The sequence below is a fragment of the Orycteropus afer genome, unplaced genomic scaffold (assembly GCF_000298275.1).
Source record: "Orycteropus afer afer isolate SDZICR_OR568_19922 unplaced genomic scaffold, OryAfe1.0 scaffold00304, whole genome shotgun sequence".
Lineage (NCBI taxonomy): Eukaryota > Metazoa > Chordata > Mammalia > Tubulidentata > Orycteropodidae > Orycteropus > Orycteropus afer.
This window is the reverse complement of record NW_006921891.1, coordinates 3,300,175-3,311,740: the sequence shown is the minus strand read 5'-3', so window position 1 is coordinate 3,311,740 and position 11,566 is coordinate 3,300,175.

The following is an 11,566-nucleotide window of genomic DNA, read 5'->3' as shown; positions in this document are numbered from 1 at the left end:
ATGTCCAACTTCAACTGCAATCTTACCTTGTTTTTTCCATGTTTTTAAAACTGACGAATGCATGGCAACCCTCATAACAAGTGGGAGTTGTTTGAATCTGTGAACATTTTCTTGAAAAATTAGTTGCAAATGAATGAAAGCCAAGTTGCCATCTTATAGCTGAATGATAAATGAGGGGAGCCTAGCCCCACCACAGTACAAAATACAAAATAAAAATTTGCCTTCTTCTTCCTCTCGTCTGTGTAGAGGGACCAGTTGACTGCCCTAAAAAGCATTTGAATTCAAACAGCAAGCCTGATTTTACTCAATTGGTTTCTGTGGATGCCATGTGCTTAGAAATCTCCTCATCTTCAGTTCCTTCCTCTACATCAGTGGTCATCATCAATGCAACATTGTTTAAAGAGTGAAAAATCAAAAGTCAGGAAATTCCTAATTAAAGATCTTAGAAGCAATGAGAACTTGGCCATAATGCACACCCTAGGCAAATTATGACACACTTTTTACCACATGAACAGAAATGCATTAAAGGTATAAATTTAACCAGAAGAGGACTAGAGAGAGCTCCCATATAGGACACAGCACTCACCTAATTAGGCTGTAGAACCTTGGGAATTTCCTGACAACTGTGCTAAAGTTTGGGCTTTGCACAGAGATATTGTGGTAACACAGTATTTGCACTGACTTTCCATGGGCTTAGGAAGGAAGAATGCACGAGAAATCTTCAACTCAGCACTTGTTAACCCAAAGTTCTTAATTCATGTGTCTTTAATGGAATTACAATGCAACAAAACGAATCAAAACAAAAGATTAGTATTCCTTCCTGGATTTTTTTTTTTTGTATTTGTTTTGATAATTTTTCCTGAGCTAAAATGACCATCGTACTAAAGTGCATTTTTAATAATTTATCATTGGAGAATTTGAAAGCACAGATATTTGTGCATTTAAAATTTTTCTTTCATTATCAGATTTGTTTATTTTGTATAGCCATGTCATTGACAATTACAATGTGTTCTTCAGCAATATGTTTCATGTTCAGCCAGCATAAAATAAAAGTTTTTTGAGCAAGAAATAAATGGGTATAGGTGATGAATGAAGAACAAGTCTAACTGGAGAACTTCATTCTCTCCTGTCTTTTCCTGGCCAAAGTCTTGCTGGTCAAAGAATCAAGTTTCCACAAAGATAAACCTTTAACACACCTTCTTGATCTAATATGCAAATAAGCAGGTGTGGTCAGGTGGTTTTCTAGAGCCAGTCAGATGGATGCTTTTATGTCTGCTGGCTATCTAACCTCAGTTGACCTACCAACTTCCTTAAGAGTTTGAGGATTGGAAACAAAATTCTTTATTAAATTTTGAGTTGGCAAAGTCATGTTTTTCATGGATACATACCTACCTATGGCATCAAAAGCATGTCTGAATTGTACAGATTCAACTGGACGAAAAAAAAGAGCATGTGACAACCATACTTTATAATTTTAATTTGGGGCAGCCTGGGTGGCATATAGGGTTAAGTGCTCAGCTACTAACTGACAGGGTGGTGGTTCAAATCCACCCAGAGGTACTTTGGAAGAAAGGCCTGGTGAAAGATCACAGCCATGGAAAACCCTGCAGAGCATACATTCTACCATGAAACACGTGGAATCACCATGAGTCAGGATCAATGGCAACTGATTTGGTTTTGGATATATTTAATCTAGTTTCAAAAACTGGGTAGGATTTGAGCCATTTACCATTTATCTCCTGGATGGAGTGAGAAAATTCCATATGCACAATTGAAAAGTTCTTATTGGGTTGAAATTGCACAAACATAAATCCCACTGCCGTCAAGTCAATTTTGACTCACAGTCACCCTACAAAACAGAGTAGAACAGTTCCATAGGGTTTCCAAGGCTGTCAATTTTTACAGAAGCAAAGCCCAAACCAAACCCACTGCAGTTGAATCTATTCCAACTCACAGCGCCCCTAGAGGACAGGGTACAACCACCCCATAGGGTTTCCAAGGCTGCCAATCTATGGAAGCAAAGCCCAAGCAAACCCACTGCCCTTGACTTGATTCCAACTCACAGCATCTCTACACCACAGAGTACAAACACTCCATAGAGTTTCCAAGGCTGTCATTCTTTACAATTCAGTTTGAATTTCTGGCAGTTCCCTTTCAATGTACTGCTGCAACTGTTTTTTGGGTTTTTTTTTTTAATTATTTTCAGCAAAATTTTGTGTGTGATATTAATGATATTGTTCAATAATTTCCTCTTTCTGTTGGATCATCTTTCTTTGGAATTGGCACAAATACAGATCTCTTCCAGATAGTGGTCCAGGTAGCTTCCAAGTTCTTTGACATAGATGAGTGAGCACTTCCAGTGTTGCAGCCATTTGTTGAAACTTTGCTTTGTGTATGCTTACTACTAATACATTTCCCAACTGTCCTCCAGTTATGACATCTCTCAAGACATTATGGCACTTTAGGTATTTTGTCAATGTTATCTCTGGATAAATACCTCCAGAGTCTCCTGAGCTGCTCCAGTCTGGATTGGTTGCCGTCTAGACCTTATTTGTTATCTATCACCACAAGCTTAGTGGCTTAAAACAAAACACATTTATCATCTCACAGTTTCAGTGGGTCAGAAGTTCAGGCATGGGTTTACTAAGTCCTCTGCACAGGGTCCAACAAGGCTAAAATCAAGATGTCAGCCAGGGATATCATCTCACCTGAGGCTTGGGGCCCTCTTCCATGATCATTGGTTGTAGACAGAATCCAGTTCCTTGCAGCTGTAGACTGTGGTCCTTATCTCCTAGAGACTGCCTGCTCTTCTCTGACATGGTCTTCTCTACCACATGGCAATTTGCATCTTCAAGGTCAAGGGAAGTGAATCTCTGCTGCTTCACTTCTCTCTGACTTCTTCCATCTATGACCTGTAGACTTTCTTTTAAAATGCTCACCTGATTAGGCGAAGTCCATCTAAGATAATCTCACTTTTGATTAACTTAAAGCAAACTGACTAGAGATCTTAATTATGTCTGCAAGATCCCTTCCTTCATCTTCACCATATAACATAATCATGGGAGTGATAACCTATCATATTCACAGGTCCCAACACACTCAGTTGGGGGGGGGGCTATAAAGGGTGTATATACCAGGGGATGGGAATCTTGGGGACCATCTTAGAATTCTAACACTATATGCATATAAGTGGAAGCCATGCAGGAATCTACCATCCTTATCTCCTGGGATTCCCTTAGCCTTTCTCTTGGGATAGATTCCCTGTTTCTTAGACTCCATCTTCCTCTTCTTCGTCCACCACATGATTTTGTATAAACACATTTCCAAACAGCCTTCTGAGAAGGGGTGCATGAGAAGTAAACTTTGGTTTTTTTTAAGACACTTAATAGGAAATTCTTGGTTTGAAATTGTTTTTCCTCAGAACTTGAGGATGTTGCTATTCCATTGCTTTCTAGCTTCCACTGTATTTATAAGTCTGATGTCATCTAATATTTGATCCTTTGTATGAAAACTGTTTGTGTTATTCTTGTGAGTTTCTAGAATCTATTACGTGCCTCCAGCTTTCTGAAATTCCTTGGTAACATACCTTGGCATGGGTCTCCTTCATCCATTGTTCTGGGCACTTGGTGATCCCCTTCAGTTAGAACATTCATGTTCTTCAACTCTAGGAAACTTTCTTACATTATTTTATTAATTAGTGCCTTACCTGTGTTTTCTCTGTCCTCGATTCACGGAACTTCAGTGATTGAGACATTAAGCATTCTAGATGAGCCTCTAATTTTTAAAAAGTCTCATCTTTCTTGTTATTCATTTCTGTCTTCTACTCTCCCTTGTAGGGGATTCTCCTGACTTTATCTTCCAACAGTTTGTGCTATTACATTTTTAATTTCTAAGGTTTTGTATTCTCTGTTTCTTTTCCTTTTCATACTTCTTGTTCCATAGGTTCATATCTTCTTTGAAGAGATTAACAATGGTTATCATAAAGTTTTTCTTTTTATTTGTATGGATTTTTCAAATTAGATTTTTTTTTTTTTTCAAAAATGCCTGGAAATCCTTGGCTATATGCTCATATTGAAGACTGGGACACTGTAAAGATTACTGAACGCTCTGTGTGTATGTGTGTGGTGGTGGGAAGCTCATCAATGGTGCTCTTCTCTCTAGGGTGACATTTAGAAGATCTCGGATTTGAGTATCTTGTGCTCATTTCTCTTGATTTCTCTGAGACTCTGCTTCTGTTCTCCCATCTGGAAGGTACATATATGTCTGCCAACATTCTTGAGTCATATGAGAGAAGATGACTGGAACTCTTAAATCACATATATAACGCTTATCTTAATCCCTGTGTTGTCTATTTGGTGTCTTTCTTTTATCTGTGCCTGGTATTGCTTAGTTAAAAGATCCTCTGCTTATTCTCTTTAAAAAATAAACCTCCAGTCTTCTGCCAGATGAGGGAGAGATGCTTGCTCAGCTGCCTGAAATGAGAAGGGGATGTGGGGGACTAAATTCTTAAACAGACTTTTCAACCACTTCTTCCACTTGCCAATTCCTGCTCCTTTGGAAGGTTCTGCAACATATATCAGGTTATTTCTCCCCTTTTTCTAACTTCCAGCTTAGGATTCAGCATTCTCAAGCCTGTTAAATCATTTAAAACTCCTCTATCTGCCTATGAACTTCCAAAATTTTGTCACTGTTGTCTCTTAACTTCTTTAAAAATCCTTTTATGCTCATTTGGTAGGATTGTGGGATGGAGAGGAGCTAAGTGTTTGTGTATTCAATCTGCCATTCTTAAAGATTTATATGTGAAAAGAAATCCCAATGCAGACCTCAACAACTGTTTGGAGGGTTTTGATTTGAAAGCCCACCTGGAGGAATATACTTATGAAAATAGCCAAGAAACTTCTGGAGAAAAGGGGGGAAGAAAAAGATGGGTCATTTCCCTACAAGATATCAAAATGTATTATAAAGATAAATCACTAAAGTTGGATCATATTGATAACTGAATTGATAGATCAATGGAACATCAAGACCCACAGTAAAATCAAATTTATAACAGTATTTAGTATATGATAACATATTTCAAATTGGTAAGAAAAGAATTAACCAGCTCATTAACCAGCTGATAAATGATATTGGAACAAATATTTAACCATTTTCATATATATAACTGTACATGTATCAAATATATATGCATGTATGTGCATGTCATTGATTGCACTGTGTCCCCTAAAAATATGATTCAACTTCACTGGGCCATGATTCTCAGTAATTTTGCAGTTATGCAATGAGGTAATTTGGCAGTTAAATAATGATGTAATCATCCTCCATGATGGGATCAGCTAATCAGTTCTAAGGGGATTAGGGTGGGATGAAGCACCTTTACCCAGATCATAACACCATAAATTCAAAGGTATCAATTCTTCTTTGAGCTTTCTTATTCATTGTCCATCTTTCCCATGCATATGAGGTGATGGAAAATACCATGGCTTGGGTCAAGTGCACCTTAGTCCTCAAAGTGACATCTTTGCTTTTTAACGTTTTAAAGAGATCCTTTGCAGCAGATGTGCCCAATGCCACATGTTTGTTTTTTTTTTTTCCCCTAAAAGTCTGCAAATCCAGATAGATCGAAGGCTGAAGACTATGGAATAGAATCATCTTAAAGCTAGTTCACTAATATTTTTGGCAACTGATGCTGTTGGCCAGAGCCACACACATGGTCTCCTCATGTGGCCAAGGCTTCCTTACAATATGGGGGTGGGGTTCCAAGGGTGAGTGTCTCAAAGAGCCAAGCAGAAGCCATGTTGCCTTTTATGACCTAGCCTCAGAAGTGGAACAGCATCACTTCCACTGCATTCTATTCTGGAGCCAATCAAAAGGAGTAGAAATAAACTCCATCTCTTGATGGGACTGCGTTAAGGTCCCAGAAAAATATGTGGGACAAGAAATACTGCTGCAGCCACTTGTGGAAAGTATCAACTGCCACACCTGGCTTCCTACATTTAAACAAACAAACAAAAAGTCTCCTTTTTGTTGTGAAGAGCCCACAGCCAAGGAAAGAAGATACAGCTCATTTCTCAATTAGGCTACCCCATCCATCTGGTTTCATGGTTGAAAGACAAGTGCTAACAAATCCTATGCTGTGTCAGTTAACCCTGCTTTGCTTGAAGGTCATTGATTAGGTCCCCAATTGCCTTGAAAACAAATGATACTGCTAACAAGGGCAACAGGCCAAAAATAATTAAAAGGAAGGAAGGAAGAAAGAGGCTTAGTATAAATCTATTTCCACTAGCACATGACCTACCAAAGATACACCACTCACATCTTTCTCTAAAAAAAGGGCAGCCCATAAATATTTATAATGACCAAACCCACAGCCATTGAGTAGATTCCAACTCATAATGACCTTGTAGGGCAGAGTAGAACTGTCCAATAGGGTTTCAAGGCTGTAATCTTTATGGAAGCACACTGCCATATCTTTATCCTAGAGAGAGGCTGGTGGCTTTGAACCACCGACCTTTTGGTTAGCAGCAGATCACTTAACCACTGTGCCACTAGAGCTCTTACAATGACAGGAGTAGAAAATGATTTTCTGTTTTCTTTTCAGAATACATCACTTGTACATTATTACTCTACTGAACTCATTTATAGAAGACATGATTGTATATAGTTCATAGTTAAACCATGTTACTGCCAAAGGCCAACATTATTTGTGTCATCAGCTACATTTGACTAAATCTTCATGGAAGCTCTATTGTTTAGTTTTCTATTACTCCTATACTCTTAAAAGACTTGCACATAACAGTTAACAATTGCTTGTCACAATTTTTTTTTTTCCTGGAGCAATTAGTCAATCTGCTTCGAGATTTCTGACAGACAGAACAACTGCATTTCCTTTATATTGCATAACAAAGACTGCATAATCCAAACTAAATTCCAAGTCAGTAAATGATATGCCAAGAAGTTGCCTTCTGAAATGTGTAGGTGATGTATTTGCATCAGGATTTGGAAGAGGGAGATGTACTATCAAATCCTGCATGAAAGAGGGTTTCAAAGGAAGTTTGTTCCTTTCTTGTTCCAAACAAGATTTGAATTAAGTAAGCAAGCTTTATCCCATCCATTGAGGGCTTTTTGTAAGAAACGAGTCAGAATTAGTTTGCTAATGACCTCAAATATACTGTGAACCAGTGATATGGCCTATTCAATTCCCAAATCTGATTTTGATCAATGGAATTTCCTGGGAGACTAGCTGTAACTATAGGTTCCTAGTCCCATCCTTAAACATTTGAATGACGGGAAAACAGCAAGTATGTGATCTAAAATGGTCCTTTTGTTCTCTGAAAATGGAAGTAAGCCAGAATTGAGACTTTAAACTTTGTTAAGTTAGTGATACACAAATAATTTATGATGCCTTTGAATCCAACATTTTCAACTTTTGGCTTAAAAAGATGGGATCTGTCAGATCCCATAATCTGGCTTTAAAATTTGAACCCCACTAATTGACTTTATATAAAATATACATGAACATTAGAGATGTGCTATAAAAAAGAAGTTCATTATGGTCCTTTTTTAGCTTACCAAGAGGTGCATTAGGAAACTAGGACTCCTTAGCTGTGCATGCAGTATGAATGGGTATAAGGCTAAATTTTTCATTCGTAGCCATTTGAGTCATACATAATCAATTTGACATTGTGTGTTGTCTTGGTTTTATTTCTTAATAGTATTTATGTACCATATTGTTGTTAGGTACCATCAAGTCTGTTTCAACTCATAGCAACCCTCTGTACAACAGAATGGAACATTGTCTGGTCCTTCACCATGCCCATATCATTGCTATGGTTGAGCCCATTGTCGTGGCCACTGTGTCAATCCATCTCATTGAGGGTCTTCCCGTTTTTTGCTGACCCTCTGCTTTATCAAGCATGATATCCTTCTCCAGGGATTGTTCCCTCCTAATAACATGACCAAAGTACAAGAGACGAAGTCTGGCCATTCTCATTTCTAAAGAACATTCCAGCTGTTGTTGTTAACTGTTGTCAAGTCACCCTCCAACTCATAGTGATCCCATGCACAAAACAACAAAACACTGCCTGGTCCTGCACCATCCCCGTGGTTGGCTATGAATCAGATCTTTGTGACCCATAGGGTTTTCACTGGCTAATTTTTTGTAAGTAGATCTCCAGGCCTTTCTTCCTAGCCTGTCCTGGTGTGAAAGCTCCACTCAAACCTGTTCAGCATCACTGACAGACACATGGCGGCTTTGCATGCAGTAGACTGGAAGGGATTCAAACCCAGGTTTCCGGTACAGAGAATAAGAATTCTATCACTGAGCCACCAATGCCTCACTTTATGTACCATAAAAGCACAGCCATCGAGTTGATTCCAATTAATAACAACCCTATAGGACAGACCATAGCAACCGTAAGGATGGCACAGGACCAGGCAGTGTTTCGTTTTGTTGTTTATGGGGTTTCTATGAGTTGGAAACAGCTCAATAGTACCTAACAACAATCATAACAGCTATAGGGCAGAGCAGAACTGCCCCATAGGGTTTTAGGCTGTAATCTTTATGGAAGTCGACTGCCATATCTTTCTTCCCTAAGCAGATGGTGGGCTCAAACCTCCAACCTTTTGGTCAGCAGCCAGTTGATCACTTAAACATTGAACCACCAGGGGCTCCTTTATGTACCATTAAAAAAAAAAATCCACTGGAATCGAGTCGATTCCAACTCATAGTGACCCCCATTGGGTTTTCAAGGCCATAAATCTTTACAGAAGTAGATTGCCCCATCTTCCTCTGGTGGAGCAGCTTGTGGGTTTGAACAACTGATCTTCTGGTTAGCAGCCCAATGCCTTACCATAACACTATGCCACCAGAGCTCCTTTTATGTACCATAGGAGGTGGCAGAAAGAAAACATGTCAGCTATCTCTGTTTTACAAAGGAAAAAATGAAGAGAAATATGATGTGTCAAGGTACTAAGGTATGGTGGGAAATATTATTGGCAATAGAGTCAAGGCAATCAGGGCTCAAAATCAACTCTGCCACTTCTAAGTTACTCAGCTTTTCAGAGCCTTATTGCCATACTGGAAATAGTTTCTTTCAGAGAAGCTAGCAATTAAACAGGAATCACTGGAGAAAATCAACTGGTTTAAGAAAAAAAAAAGTCCTTTGAATGTTAGAAAGAAATGGAAGTATGTGTACATCAACCCCACCATAAGACTCTTCCAAATGTCTCAATCTTTGTATTACATTATTTTATCCAGTTGTTATGGGCAACTGATAAGCTGAATCAGGTGGTTTTAATATATGAGACAATGTTAGGTGAGCAAAAGGGAGAGCAATTGTACAGTGGAGTTAAAAAAAAAGAATGTAGAAGATTAGTTCAATTCCCGTCCTATTTCAAGAGGCAGGGAGATGACAAGGTGTCATGGGTGTGAATTACTCCACTGAAACAGCACACTCAAGTCAGAGAGCCTCAAATGAGGGTCATGGAGGTGTGCCAGGGATATTGCACTGATTACTCAAAAGGGGTCACTGGGGGAGACTACAGGTGCATACTTCTTCCACTGCAGGCAGAAATCAACAAGAAAAACAAATGCAAGGATGAGTCAACTTAGAAGAGTTAAGTGCCTACTGTGATTTTGAGTTCTCTCTTCTGAAGCCCATGATTTATCACCTCATTTAAGTCTATTCAAGTATCTGAGCTTCTCTCAAATGTCACCAACAAATGCAGGGCCCCAGAATCAATGGCTTTGTTTCAATCCTGACCTTTCTTCACCTCTGCTGGGTTTATCTTTGTTGGACATCTCTTCTTTCCTGAAGCATTCCTTGATTCCAGGACAGGTGTCTTCTGGTGTTCTGACATCCTCTCTATCCATTTCGAATCTGTTTGGTTCTTCCCCAGGCTTCTATTACCGATGTCCCACAGCTCAGTGTTTGCCCCACTTCCCTTAATATTTATTCTCTCTTGGTTAGTGCACTGGCTCCTGTGGCTTCTACTTCTGTATTTCAAATCTTGATTATTTTCCCAAGCATGGTCTAAAATTTCTAAACCCTTTATACATCCTACTGACCCCTAAAACTGCATCATGCTGCCTTCCTTACATTCCCTGTCCCCCAAGCTCCCCTGCCCCACCTCCTGTTGCTGCTTTTCCCTCAAGCTGCAAAGCTTAAAGGAGTATGAAGGGAAGTGGTTGCTTTGGGATGATTCTGAAGTGAATGTTACCAAAGAGAAGGACTGAATTCTCTTTCCCCTTCTACATATCCCACAGCATTTTATAAGAACGATGTAATGGGTTTTACATAGTGGAGTCAGTGGGGGAAAGGACAGAAAAAGGCCAGGGGGATCGGGACACCTTGAAAGAAAGACTCAGCCATTTACTTCAAAAAAATCAGCCATTGAAAATCCTAGGGAGCACAGTTCTTCACTGACACCATGAGTCATAGTTAACTTGATGGCCCCTGGTTTATTTAAGACACAAAACTCATTGCCGTGGAGTTGGATCTGACTCATAGCGACCCCTCCTTGGGTTTCCTAGGAGGCATCTCTACAGAAGTAGATTGTCCAATCTTCCTTCTGAGGAGGACCTGGTGGGTTTGATCCACCAGCCTTCTGGTTAGCAGTCAAATGCCTTAGGCACTGCACCACCAGAGCTCCTTTATTTATGACACCATCACTTTACTTTCACTAGCCCTTTGGGTGCTAGTCCATTGATCGGTGGAGGAGTCAGCTGCAGGGATCTAGGTGAGCGGAGGAACCCAGGACACGCCCCAAAGCAGCAAGGCGGGAAAGCTGGGGAAAGTTAGGAAAAGGCCAGGGGAACCGGGACAGAACGAGGAGGCACCAGTAGGGATCCAGGTAAGGGGAGGGTGGAGAGGTTTCAAACAGCTAAGGGAGACAAACATGACTGTCGGTTTCTCCCACTATGGTGACGTGTTGCTGTGAGATTTGAGGCTGTGCCACCAGTGGTTCAAACCCAGTGGGGTACACATGGTGCACAGGTTTCAGTGCAGCTTGAAGACTGAGACAGACTAGGAAGAAGGAAGAGGCCATCCACTTCTCAAAGAATTGGCCAGGGGAAACCTTATTAATATCAGAGTAACACTGTCTGATACATTACTGCGCAACTTTAAAATAGTGCAGAAACATTGTCCAATACAGAGGAGGAGGAGGAGTCACTTAGGTTAGAAGGTTCTCAAAATAGGACTGGAAAAGAGCTGCATCATCAGAGTAAAACCAGCCTTACTGATAAGGATAAGGTAAAGCTTTCCAGGCCTCCATTTGCTGACATGGCATGACTCAAATTGAGGACAAATAGCTGCAAACATCCATTAATAATCGGAACATGGAATGTATGAAGTATGAATCTAGGAAAATTGGAAGTAGTCAAAAATGAAATGAAACACATAAAGACTGATATACTAGGCATTAGTGAGCTGAAATGGACTGGTTTTGGCCAGTTTGAGTCAGACAACCACATGATCTACTATGTTGGAAAGACAAATTGAAGAGGAATGGCATGGCATTCATTATTGCAAAGGATGTTTCAAGATCTGTCCTGAAGTACAAT